The 13,963-nt window shown below is 35.0% G+C and overlaps 1 protein-coding gene and 2 non-coding genes across 3 annotated transcripts in view; 2 read left to right on the forward strand and 1 right to left on the reverse strand.

Annotated features, from left to right (window-relative positions):
* LOC118197576 (uncharacterized) overlaps nt 1–13,963 on the forward strand; it is a 138,955-nt gene that overhangs the window by 59,062 nt on the left and 65,930 nt on the right. The gene's annotated exons all lie outside the window — the stretch shown is intronic.
* TRNAR-CCU (transfer RNA arginine (anticodon CCU)) lies at nt 1,448–1,520 on the reverse strand. Its single transcript has one exon. It is a non-coding gene; the product is annotated as a tRNA-Arg (tRNA).
* On the forward strand, nt 2,152–2,224 carry TRNAR-CCU (transfer RNA arginine (anticodon CCU)). Its single transcript has one exon. It is a non-coding gene; the product is annotated as a tRNA-Arg (tRNA).

Below are 13,963 nucleotides of genomic sequence, written 5' to 3' on the forward strand. Positions count from 1 at the left end.
TTTTAATGAAGATGTCTTGAGTTTTTACGTATCTTTGCCTTGCCGTGAAATAAGATAGGAATTAACTGAATTCGAAACATATCTCTAATGAAATTCGAGGAAATAAGTTTAAGCACCAAAAAATATGTATAATTTAATAGGTCGTACAAGGACGTCATGTTCACATCAGATATTTTGATATCAAATATGGGCTAGTTTTGTGATTTTTCTCCAAACTCGTATTTTAGGCGTGTAGTGTTGGCAGGCATTTGGGTTAATGTTTGAATGCGTCATCCTCATTGTATTAAAATATGTCTTTTCTTTTTAATCTGAATTCTTTTGTCATGCATCACCAGGTCTGGCTACTTTTCAACATTCTGGAGATTAAGTCTCATTTCCATTGAAAAATTTTGATTCGATGGGTCACGAATTTCAAGACGATTTTTTTTTTTTTTTTTTTCTTTGGTTAAAAATATAACTCTTACGATATCTATAGCTAATTAAAATTCTAATACTTTTTACACAATTAGCAATAAAATCAAACATTTTTATTGCCTTTTAGTATATCTAAGCTTGCCTTTACCTTTCGTTTGGGCAATTTTTAGAAATCTTTACTTTGAAATATAAAGAATAAACAAACTAATAAGTACAATTTTGGAATTGTATTTATAATAAAAGTGTGAGTTTTTATTTTTATTTTTATTCATTTTATTTATTTATTTTTTTAAAATTTTTTTTTATTTTATTTATTTATTTATTTATTTATTTATTTATTTTTTTTTTTTTTGAGTCCAAAGGGGCAATTTGCCTTGAAAGATTATTGTTTTCGTTTCGCGATTTTCCGTTGAAACCTTTAAAAGGCTGTATCACTTTTCATACCGTTGCCACCAAATATCATCGCCTTGTATTATATCTGAAGAAATTAAATAATGAAGAATCTTCATAAATGTAGATATTTTTTTCGCATTGTGATAAAACAACGGTACCTAGAGCCATCAAAATTTGACTAACGTAATCTTCCATAGAATATGGGCATGCGGAAGCCCTAATTTGAATTTGAAATTTGTTTTGCTATCGATTTCATATTTTGTGACACTTCAACGAATTTTTGATTAATTAACTCAACGATTTCAAAGCGAGAGATGGCAACGCAGTACTTATCTCCAGCGCGTTAGACTGCGTATCGGAAATTCTAGAGGATATTCTCAATTTAACATTATTTTGCGATATTGCTCTTGAACTGAATTTTATGGCTTTAGCGCGAAGAACATGATATTTAATAAATAAATGCAACACACAAAATGTTAAAAAAAAGTCCCTTTGGACGTAGTTTAAAATCTGAATTCTTTCAGATCTTCATTTTTTTTTCGGGGGGGGGGGAATTCTCCAGTTTCCTGTTATGAATCTGGGAGCTTTGCAGATATACTTTTTCTAGATGATAATGAGGAAACAAAAATTATCGCTGACCTACCCTCGGTGGGACTCGAACCCACAATCCCCGGTTTAGGAGACCGATGCCTTATCCATTAGGCCACGAGGGCTACACGAGTTGCTTGATGTGTATTTCTTTTATTCACTGGATAATTCCCCCTCTGCTTTGTCTCGAACTTAGTTCCGACGTTAATAAAAAGTAGCAAAATTCATTTTTGTTAAACTCTTTCATGGAATATATAATCAAAAATTCTAATCAAGCTAACAATATTTATTAGTTCTTGTTCGCTCACTTCTATTATGGAACTTCGTCAGAATACGCAACTCTCTCAAAACCCGCTAAAAGAAAAAGAAACTCAACTTGATTACAAATCTGAATAATACATTCAACCAAAATTATTTTCGTAACTAATTTTTAAACTTAATTTGCTTGTGTTACAGTCCCCCCCCCACGCGTTTTGATACTCAGAAGCATCGAACATAAATAGCTCTGTTTCGTATTCTGTACGAAGTTAATTTAGGTTAACTCCTGCGAGGAGCAAACTGTTCTATTCAGGAAGCCAGTATGAATCGTTTTTTTTTTACCCGCCCCTTTTTTAGCCTTTTCCTACCTCAATGTTTCCATTCAAAGCACGAATTAACCGAAGAGGTAAAAATTAGCCTTTGTGTACCTTCAGAGGTAAGACGTTGTTACCTTCAGAGATAACATACATTTGTTTCATTATCAGCACAATCATCGTAGCCCTCGTGGCCTAATGGATAAGGCATCGGTCTCCTAAACCGGGGATTGCGGGTTCGAATCCCGCCGAGGGTAGGTGAATGTTGTAATTTTGGCATTGCAAGCGAATATTTTATAGCTAAATGACTGCGTTAATTTCAGTTTACCTCCATTAAAGGAATTTCGAATCGATTACTATAAAATTAAAAATCTGTGAGTGACGATTAGATTCTACAATGACGGGGAAGTCGTCTACATCTCCAAATTTCGAATATTTATAATTCTGTATCCGAGTGCATCTGGAATCCTGAGTTCTGAGTTTCAGAATTGCTTTTTTTAACGAATTTTTCATATTTCCTACACCAAAGCACGATTTATTCATTTTTAGCCCAAAGGGCGTTAACACAGAAGGGCTATTGATTTCGTTTTGGCATTTTGAGTAGATTCACTTTTCAAACTGTTGCCACCAAATATTACAATCCTGTATTATAGTTAAATAAATTAAATAATGGAGAATCTGCATAAATGTATGTATGTTTCTCGCACTGTGGTAAACCAACGGTACCTAGAGTCATCGAATTTTCAATAACGTAATCTTCCACCGAATATGGACATCTGGAAGCCCTAAAGTGGAATTTGAAATTTGTTTTATTATCGATTTCATATTTTGTAACACTTCAGCGAATTTTTGATTAACAAACTCGTTGATTTCAAAGCCAGCAATGGCAAAAGTGCAAGGGGAAAAAAATATCTTCAGCGCGATAAAGATATGCTTATTTTAAAATTATTTTGCGATATTGCTGCTTTATTGAATTTTATGGTTTAAGTGCGAAGAACACGATATTTAATAAATAAAGGTAACACGCAAAACGTTAAAAAAGAAATCGCTTTGGGGTTAATATAAAATCTAAAACCTTTCAGATTTTTATTTATTTATTTCATTCCACATTTATTTAATTTATTAATTATTTTCCCAATAAACTGTGCTCACTATTCGATTCCAGGCGAATGGGCTGGCTGCTTGGACGATTTCGTGGTAGATACGAACTAGAATGCCTTAGAAATTTCTCCACGAAAGGTATCTGTCCCCGTAGGCAGATATCCCTCGAATGCTTTGTTATAATCAAATAAACCAAAACACCCTCTGCTTATTACATGCTTATTTTAAAATTGTTTTGCGATATTGCTGCTTTATTGAATTTTATGGTTTAAGTGCGAAGAACACGATATTTAATAAATAAAGGTAACACGCAAAACGTTAAAAAAACGCCCTTTTGGACGTAATTTAAAATCTGAAACCTTTCAGAATTTTTTTTTTTAATTAAATATCATGTTCTTCGCACTTAAAGTATAAAATTCAGTTCAACAGGAATATTGCAAAATAATTTTAAAATGAACCTATCTTTAGAATTTCCGGTGCACAGTTTCGAGCGTTGGAGATAAGAATGTTTTTTTTTTTTTTTTTTTTGTGGAGTTTTTATGATTTGTTTGTTGAAGTAAATTATTTAATGATTAAGTAAACAAGCCAGAATTTTTTAATTCACTATCAGTCTGGACATGTAATAAGTATCTTTCAATACATTTGAATTAGAAAGTGTAACTAGCAAAAAAAGTATCTAGCAAGTACCAAATTTCAGATAGAAAATAAAAATAAATTTGAATTTTTCTTTGAATATTATTATTTATGTATGTTTCCAGGAATATCTAATACGAGAAATTTAATAATTTTTTTTTTTTAATTTTGTTAACACCAAAACTTTTTTTTTTTTTTTTTACTTTGTTAAAAAAAAATTGGCTTGTCAGTTGTTTTTACATCCCCCATTCGAGCCCTGTGCAGTTTAAGTTTACGACCATTCCCAAAAAAGTGTGACCAGTGTGAAAAAGATTCATTGCCATTACGATACTGATTTTTCAAGTAACACAACATCTACAGCAGGGATCCCCCAACATTTTTGTTCTAAGAGCACATTCTAGAATACGTATTGGACGACGGGCACCGTTTACTATTGCAAGGTTAATTTATAGTTGGCTTGAGTTAATAATACATGCACATGGAGATGGGTCAAATTTCGCTTTGCGCTGGTATATGTGCTATGCAATTTCTATTTCTTTCAAAATGAGAAATGTAGTTGGCCATGCACCAGGCCGACGACCCATAAGTCATCAATGCCCTTATTGCCGTGGTAAATACTAACCTCTTTTTCCTGAGGTCTAAGCTAGAATAATTACCCAATATAGGGGTGAGACTGTTTACAACGGTGAAAACTTTTCTTCTGACCTGCGTAATATGATCTCCCCATTTTAATCTTTCGTTTAGCATTACTCCTAAATATTTCGCCTCACTGACTCTAGAAATCTCTTCAGAGAATAAGAAGAGCTTGCTATTAATATTAAAGTGTGTATTTTTCCTCCTTATCGCTAATAATTGCGACTTGCTGGCATTAATAGCAATCCTCCACGTCGTACACCACTTTTCTACCTCTGGCAGAAGCTTCTGTAACTTCTTGATTGCATGGTGTGCGTTTGCGGACTTTACGGCTACTGCCGTATCATTCGCATATCACCCAAGAAAGTGATTTCTGTCAATGTAAGCCCTAGGGAAGTGATGAACATAAAATAAATACAGGATGGGCCCTAAAGTGGACCCCTGTGGGACGCCTGCATTCATGGTGCGTAAACTGGAGAAGTTCTTTCCAATAGCCACAGTGAATTTCCTATTAGTGTATGCAAAAAGGAGGAGAAAATGTCTTATATATGCTCCGCCTTTTAAAAGGTGACCGAGGATTCGGGGACCCAGTCGCTAAATCATGGTGGGGAAGAATCATCATCCACCACGTTTAGTTCGCGTGCCACTGTAAAAACATTAGGTTTTATTTTTTAAGTCCAAAGGGGCTTTGTCCCTGAAGGACTATTGTTCTCGTTTTGCGATCTTGCGTTGAATCACTATGTCCGTTTCAAGGAGGTTGGAATAGAAGGAGGGAAGGTTCAACTCAAACGGTGAAGCTTGGCGGCCATCTTCCTGTTATCACCGTGACTTGTGCAAGGAAGTCTGTCATTGCAACATTTTTTTCTTTTCTTTTTGAAGCATGTCAGCTTGTATTGCATATTAATGCACAAATAGATTCTCGAAAAAAAATTCCGGGCATTATTTTTCACACGTAAGTATTAATTTTCTTTTTTTATGTAATATGACAACTATGTCAAAAATATCACAATGTCATGTGGTTTTCTTTCCAGATGTGAAAAAAAAGGACTTAAAATAGGTTATTTAATATAACTATAATCAAAATATATTAAATACATTTTAATGTTTCTGTTTATAGCTGGTATATTCGTTCCTTAAGATACAATGCTATATGGTAGGATTTAAATTGTATAATTTGAACGTTTTAGTTAATTCGTTTTATAACTTTCATGAAAAGTAAGAAATCAATTGTTACTATTTTTATTAATTGTAAAGGTGTTAAATAAAGCAATGCTTTTCTTTATATATTAATTATTATTCATTTTTTTAAGTTAAGATAAACTGTTCTGTTGTTAAAATTTTTTTGCATAAACTTACAAATTTCTGGGCAGTATAGTGATAAAATTAAGTAAAATATTTACACAATTGAACATGTGGAAAGATGTATCCAAAAACTTATATAGGTGTATTTCTGTAATTCAACTTAATTAAAGGCAGTTTCTTTGAGATTAATAAATATGAAATGCGCATAAACTGAAATCAATGAATTCACATAAATCTGTTTTATTTTATTAAGATTTATTTTCTAACCTAAGCAAATCCGTGAAATATGCAGAAACATCATTTTTTAAAGGCTTTAATGTTATGCGCATGCATTTAGATTTCGAACTATTTCTTAATAATTTGCTGTACATAGTAAATTATGGATATCATCTTTATTACTTTAAAACAAAAATTCAACAATAGCGAGGGATTTCATTATAAATTTAACATATTTTTACTGGAAAATAAATGCACGGAACAGCTTAGAAACACGTACATGTCACTTCCGTAATGCAATGTTTTGAAGTCACAAACATGGACGCCGCTTGTTCGGCGGAGTTTCATTCCCTTACAGTGGAGGAAACTGCGAACCCTCCCTACTTCTATTCTAACATCCTTGGTCCGTTTCACTTTTCAAACTGTTGCCACCGAATGTTAGAGTCCTGCATTATATTTGAAGAAATTAAATAATCAAAAATATGCACAGATGTATGTCTATTTCTCGCATTGTGATAAAACAACGGTACATAGAGCCATCGAATTTTGAATGACATAATCCTCCTACGAATATGGGCATGTGGAAGACCGTATTTGGAATTTGTTTTATGATCGATTTCATATTTTGAAAAACTTTAAGGAATTTTTGATTAACAAACAATTTAAGGATTTCAAAGCGAGCAATAGCAATAGACTACGAGACTCCTTCGGTGAACTCGACGACTCACCCGGCACTCGCTGGCCGGCTGTCAACGCGATCGCCTCCGCAGGGATTGACTCGCTAGACGAGACACACTCACTCGATGAGAGACGCACACTCCTGACTGCAGACCAGCACGGTTTATATAGCTTTCGGCTTGTGTTCGGGAACATTCTGGACTAAACCGGTAAGAATTTGTTCCAGAAGGTTCTCCAATCGTCCATGGTATATCGCCAATTTTGTCGCCAGATATCGCCAAATACGCAATTTCTCGCCAAATGTGGCAACCCTGCTCTCCTTGATATTTATGGCAACCCTAAAACTGCTTTGCTGGGAATCCATCTCACCGCGCCTGTACATTTCATAACAATTCATTTGTTGTAAAGTTAGAAGACTTTATTTTCATTTCTTCAATAAATAAAAAACATTTTCTGGCATAAAATTGCAGCATTTTTTGAGATAACGAATCAGTAGCAATAAAGTATTTGAAATTACAAAATAGGATAAAAAGAAAAACTGTTTTCTTTGCAATTTATCCATTATTGATTGAATTAATTACAATTAAATTGTTTAATTAAGCAGAAATAATTTTTACATCATTTGCGAAACTTGTACCATTAATGTAATTAAATCTAGGGAAAATAACTTGATTAAAAAATCTGAATTTTTCGTATTATAGTATCATTTCACGAGGCATTTAATTGGAACTTTCCATTGATGGTAAAATTATTTTCCTATAAAATGATGTTAACACACTTTATCATATATACAACTGATAGCTGTTTATCACATGGACCGTTCATCAAATTCTAGTCATTTGCAATTACAATCAACAAGGATATGCGTCAAAACGTTTTAGCTCCAGGAAAGTAATTGGGTGGAACGAAGCACTCACACATACTCGATTCTCTGATACATATCAGGGATAATAGTTCGGAAAATATTAAAATTTTAATCAATCTCATGGTTAACTCAACGTAATTTCATAAACGATTCGCTTATATGCTTGATATTATCTAGGTTACCTATCTCCGACGCTGTCAAAAATCTACAAGTAATTTTTGATTTTAGGTAAGTTAAGTAATAATAGTTTGTATATATTTAATCGATTATCCATGCTAGTTGATGGAAGGATAACTGGAAAATAAGGACAATCAAAAAATGACACTGTAAAATTGCAAAATAGACGGACATAATAAAAGTTCTTCAGAAGTTTTAAGCGAAAGGCAGATAGTAAACTGGTTGAAAATAAGGTTGAGTAATAAAATTTGAAAAGATTAAGTTTTTCTTTATAAAAAATATTCGTATTCATGTATAAGATAAGATAAGATAAGAAACGGGGGACGTGGGCACTATGCCTCTACCATACGGTTAATTAGTACAGCACCACGTCCACCATGATCTAGAGAACCCTTAGGACAACACTAATTCAAGTACGTGAGTACATAATTGAAAATGAATGATTGATTACAAACAATTGTGGTATACCTTGGCAGTAAAATTGTTGCATTTGTGTAAATAACAGGTTACGATACATTTAACATAATACGATGTAGTTAAGAAATGATATGTGTTATTGCTTAAGACTTCTAACAAGTGATATATCATTATACATGACACAGCGCGAGGATAAACTCCTGAGGAGAAGTCAAACATATAACTATAGAGAGATTATAATATGATAAAAATACGGTTCAGTACGATAAAAATCCAGTATAGGATGACAAAAATACAGTAGTTTACAGCAGATTACAGTAATGATGAATACAAAGATATGGACTAATATGTTTGCGGTAAAATACATTGAAAATATTATGCCAGTTAAAAATAAACGTGCATATGACATGATACAGTTTAAACAGTTGTAGTATACCTTGGCAATAAAGAATTGTTGCCATTTGTGTAAATAGCAGATTACAATACATTTAACATAATACAATGTAAATACGAAGTCATATACTATGTTATTGCATAAGACTTCGAATAAGTGATATATGATTATACTTAATACATGATACAGCACGAGGGTAGACTCCTGAAGAGAAGTCAAACATAAAGTTGTAGAGAGATTATGGGTTGATAAAAATACAGTACAGTATGATAAAAATGCAGTATAGGATGATAAAAAGACAGTAGTTTACAGCAGATTACAATAATGATAAATACATGGGTATAGACTAATATGTTTGCAGTAAATTACATTGAAAATATTTAAAAAATAAATTACCTTCTTTCTTTTGAAACTCGTGCTGATATTCTTTCATGACATTTACCAAACAGTGTACGCCGCTAAAAAAAGACTTATTATTTAAAAAAATTATTATTAGCCCAACGGGCGTTAGCCCAGAAGGGGTATTAATTTCATTTTGCAATTTGTGGCGTTTCACTATAAGCGGCGTTTTACCTTTCAAGTTATTAGCACCAAATATTAGCGCCCTGGCATTATATTTAATGAAGAATCTGCATAAATGCATGTATGTTTCTGGCATTGTGAAAAAAGGACGATACTCAGAGACATCCAAATTCGAATAAGTAGCCCTTCACTCGAATATGAACACCCGGAATCCCATACTTGGAATTTGTTTTATTATCTATTTCATATTTTGTAAAATTTTAAAGAATTTTTAATTAACAAACTCGACGATTTCAAAACAAGCAATGGCAACACTGTACCGAATAAAAAACACTTTTATCTCCAGCGAAATGAGACTGCGCATCGGAAATTCTAAATGTTAAACTGATTAAAATATTTTGTGATATTGCTGTTGAACTGAATTTTATGGTTTAAGACCGAAGAACATGATATTCAATAAATAAAGGTAACACATAAAACGTTCCATAAACGCCCCCTTGGGCATAATATAAAATCTGAAAGCCTTCAGATTTTCTTTTACTATTAATTTTAATTTCATTGCTTACTTTTTTTAATCAGTAATTATTGTAAAGAGGAAATGAGCTTGACAAAACAAAACAAGTTATTCCTTCAAGACGGGGCCATTTTGTGTACAGAATTCACGTAGTACACTGTGCTCGCTTACATAGCCGCAGAGATTTCTAAAAAAAACATTATATTATCTTTTTATCTGTATGCACACATTTAAGCTTCACCCAGTATCTTTCAGTACGCAGTTTTTATAAATAACCCAACATTGTTAGTATACAACACCCAAAGGTTTGTTTGTGCCCACTTTATTTGTAATAGCCTCAGATTAAAGACTCTATCTTTGAATAATAAGAAAGGAGGACTTTCAAAACATTAGCTATATTTATTTCAAATTATGTTATAAGGTATTTCTCCCACTTTCCTAGCGTGCCTTCGTGGTGTAACGGTAGCACGCTGGGCCGGTATTCCAGAGGTCCGTGGTTCGATTCCCGGCGAAGGCGGTTGCATATTTTTCATCTTTTCTGCTTCCAATTAACCTACAGTGTTTTTGTAAATAGTTTTTTCTTACTGAGTAACTCTCAGATCAAACGTAAGTTTGCATACATAAAAAATTCAAAAAGCCATTTTAAATGCCTTTTTACTTCCTTGTGCGAAATAAAGGAAGTATCGTAATCACGAAAAATTTCGATTATCATATTTCATCGGAAATATCCATTTTGACCATTCCCGAATCCATTTGGGCGATTTTGTTTCAAGATTTATATAAGTACGGGCAGAACGAAGGACTCTTTTTTCGAAAACGAATTGTAAAATAGATTTAAAATGGAATCAAAGGGGATTTTTTTCGTGACGTCTGTACGTACGAATGTTCCTATGTATGTATGTATGGATCTCGCAAACCTCAAAAATGATTAGCTGTAGAATATTGAAACTTTGGGACTACTATAACATCTAGTTGTGCGTCTCCCTCTTTTATTGCAATCGGCAGAACTAAACAAATATTTGTATATATACTCCCAGACACTTACTTGGCTTAAAAGTCCGTACCCGGCTTTTATTTTCAGTCTTTGGCTATAGATACAGAAGTGTTTAAAATGACGAAAGTATTCATGTTTTGGCAATGCCAAATCTAAGAAAGAAATTATTTTGGACAAATAAAAAGAACTTTTATTTACGTCTCCCGGCTCTTATACTTATATTTGGGAATGTTTTAATATTCGTCACGAAAAAAATAAAATTAGAAAAGCTCTGATTCCCGTATGATAAATATTGACTGAGATATTTAATTTCAAAATTTGCAGTTTTTGATGTCATTTTCGATTTGCTTTGAGGATGGTTTAATTAAGTTATAATAATCCGAGGAAAGAGGTTAAAATGAAGCGCAGCATAAAATGTGTGTACTTTAACAGGCAGTCATTGGATGTCCACATCAGATTGTTTCTTAATATATTTATGTCCTTAAACTGTACAAATAGCTAAACAAGAACACTGCGGGTACGGATAAAATAAACAGTTTCAAAATCTGTTTCCACTTGCTCGTTAACAGAAATCTGCCTCCGCACTGTATATGTGTATGCTGTCTCGCGAAAGTATAAAAATGTATAGGTATCAAGAAGTCCACAGTCAATAATGATCTTTTCTTCAAAATATCGCGGGCCCGCAGAATAAAATGTAGCAAGACACGTGTGGTCTGGGGGTCACCATTTGGTCACCACAATCGTACCTGAAGCTTTCATAGGATCTAAAAAACTAAGTGGGGCAACAGCCCTAACGGGCCAATGCCTGCAGTGCCCAGAAATCTGTTTTCTTGACCGTGGGCCCCGTGGTGCGTAAGCATATGCCCTGAACAAGTGGTCAGCTTGTCGCAGGACACCCAGTGTTTAGTCCACAAGCGAACTTGGTACTCATTTTATCGATCCAAAGGATGAAAATTAAGGAATGAGAGGCTGAGTCGACCTTGCCCGGCCCGGCGATCGAACCCCGGAACAGTGCTGCGCAATGCGCTAGTAACTGCGCCATCGGGCCCTTTTCATAAGATCTACATAACACAAAAATGGGACTTCGTAAGACACTTTCACGCTGAAAGGCACGAGAAATCTTCGCAAGAGTGCTCCGGCATTCAAGTTGCGCGAATCATTATAAAAGTTGCTTTTGATGATTTGGAAACTGATCCCTTAATAACGATCCTAATTCTTTTAGCAGCGGCCGATTTGCATGATGATACAGACATTGACGGGGAACAGTTGTAAAACAGTCTCCAAAAGAGTGACGTTAATGTCGTTGTTATCGGCAACGATCAGTGTCGTTAATGTTGATGCTACTCAAGTAGCATCGAGATTAACGTCACCGATAGGCCCTGATAGACGATCGACACTAATGACCGGCTTACCACCGACATAATAACTAAAAGAAAATGAGGTAAGGATGTAATAATCGTAGATTGACGCATGTTTGTGAACTTCTTAGAGTTGTTACAGGCGTAGATCGACTTAAGGCTTGACAGATTCGTTATTTCAAGTGGGCCAAATGGTCATCAGTATATAGAAGCGCGGGCAAAATGAAACAAAATGCTGTTTTCGTACTTAATGTGGTACTGAAAGAAAGCGTGAGCCAACACTTAAAATCTTTTCCAATACTATAAATTCTAACAGCGATTCTTAACAGTCTTTTGATTGCTTCTTTGCTTCATTTTAAGTAGTTCCTAACAGGATACTCTTTCCCCGTACAACAACTTCCAAGCTTAGATGTAGACTTTATGAGGCTCTTAGCCGTCTATTCGGCTGCGTTCCCGGAGCAGGCTGGAGCAGAGAGTAGATGATTTCTGCCAGGAAGATATCACACTGTGAGGCTAAGGCCAGGTCAGTGGTCTTCCTTGGTGGCTCTCACTCACTCATTCACTATAAATCTTTATTCAAAAAAAGAGACATCAGGAATTCTGGATATCAGATGGATACCAATTCTTTCTTGCCCGATACCTGGCATATTTTTCTTACAACCAACTTTCGCATGTTTGGAAACACGCTACTCGCGTTAAAAATTTTCAGAACAGAAATGTGGTATTTCTGTTCTGTATTTTGGTGTATGTCCGTTAACCTGGATCTCGTTGGGGACACGTTCCTTTCCATAAGAGAGAACAATCTGCTCCCACTGGTACGAACATGAAAACCGCAAGCTGTTGTGTAGATCGGGAACAGTCAGAAAGTTTGTCGATTCTGTTATCCAGCAATGAATTTTAAGACATTTTATTGGAGTGTTTTGTGTTACAGGCCAGATGGCACAGTGGCTAGCGCGTCGCGCAGCAGCACAACAAGTCCGGGATTCGATCCCCGGGCTGAGCAAGATTGACTCTGCCTTTCATTGCTTCAGTGAGTCGATAAAATGTGTACCAAGTTCGCTTAGGGACTAAACACCGGGGGGGGGGTCCTGAAACAAACTGACCAATTGTTCAGGGCATATGCTCACGCGTCCCGGGCCCACGGTCACGAAAGCAGATATTGGGGAACTGCGGGTCATGGCCCACTAGGATTGTCACGTCACTGAGTTTTAGTTTCATTTAGAATTATATTTTTCATTAAAGCCATCCAGACGGTATAGTGGTTATATAGGAGCAGACTGCAATACCGAAGGGCCCGGATTCGTATCCCGAAGAAGGCTTGGAAGTAAATTGTCTCTCTTCTCATAGGAGGTAAGGTGGCTGGGTGCTAGGTGCCTCCACAATAAAATGGCCACCACTTCTCGTCTTAGGAGTAGCCAATGCTGAGAAAAATGCAAATGCCAGCCATTCGGAAAAAAAAAAATATTTTACCTTAATAAAGACTAAAAATGTCAAATTTCCTTACAAGCAGATTTTCTCTCATCGTACACAATAGTCTGGAATAAAACCAAACCCTTTCCTCCACTTTTTTGAACACTCACCTCATATCTTCGAAGGATTTATTTGATTTTTAAAATCGTGTCTTCAGATTTTCAGACAATTCTTTAAAAGGATTTTCCAGATATTTATTACCTTTTCGATACTCGACAGCGTAAATATCTCCCAATCCGGGTTCGTATTGTTTCCCAAATAGTAATGTTTTGGAGAGAGAACGCTTGACCCACATTACTCTGTTTCCTGCAGTTCTGGAGAAAACGAGTTTCATAAAGCAAATGCGTCTGACACTCCTCGGAATCGAATCTTAATTGCTTTTCCCTTCAAGCCTAGCGGCAAAGCACGCGACTGCGCTCGAAAGCAAGGGAAAAGGAGGAAATTAAAATCTCAAAAAGGCACAAAGCCTTAATGAAACACTAGTATATTTCATTTAGCTGCGTACCTTACTGTGAGAAGTCATAAATCCTGCTTACTATGCATTGTTGAAGATGCAATTTGTCATTCCCATTAAGGGAAGAATCCGTCTCTCGTGTGTGGCTTTAGCTATTTGAGGCGAACGAGAATGTAATAAGTAACAATTAACGTATATGCTAATGACTTTTATAATGAGAAGGGATTACATAAAGCTGCTAAATGGAAGTGCTTTATATAGACTGAAT

This window comes from Stegodyphus dumicola, chromosome 7, assembly GCF_044657685.1.
Source record: "Stegodyphus dumicola isolate Sdum_Otavi_A_Nest chromosome 7, ASM4465768v1".
Taxonomy (NCBI): domain Eukaryota; kingdom Metazoa; phylum Arthropoda; class Arachnida; order Araneae; family Eresidae; genus Stegodyphus; species Stegodyphus dumicola.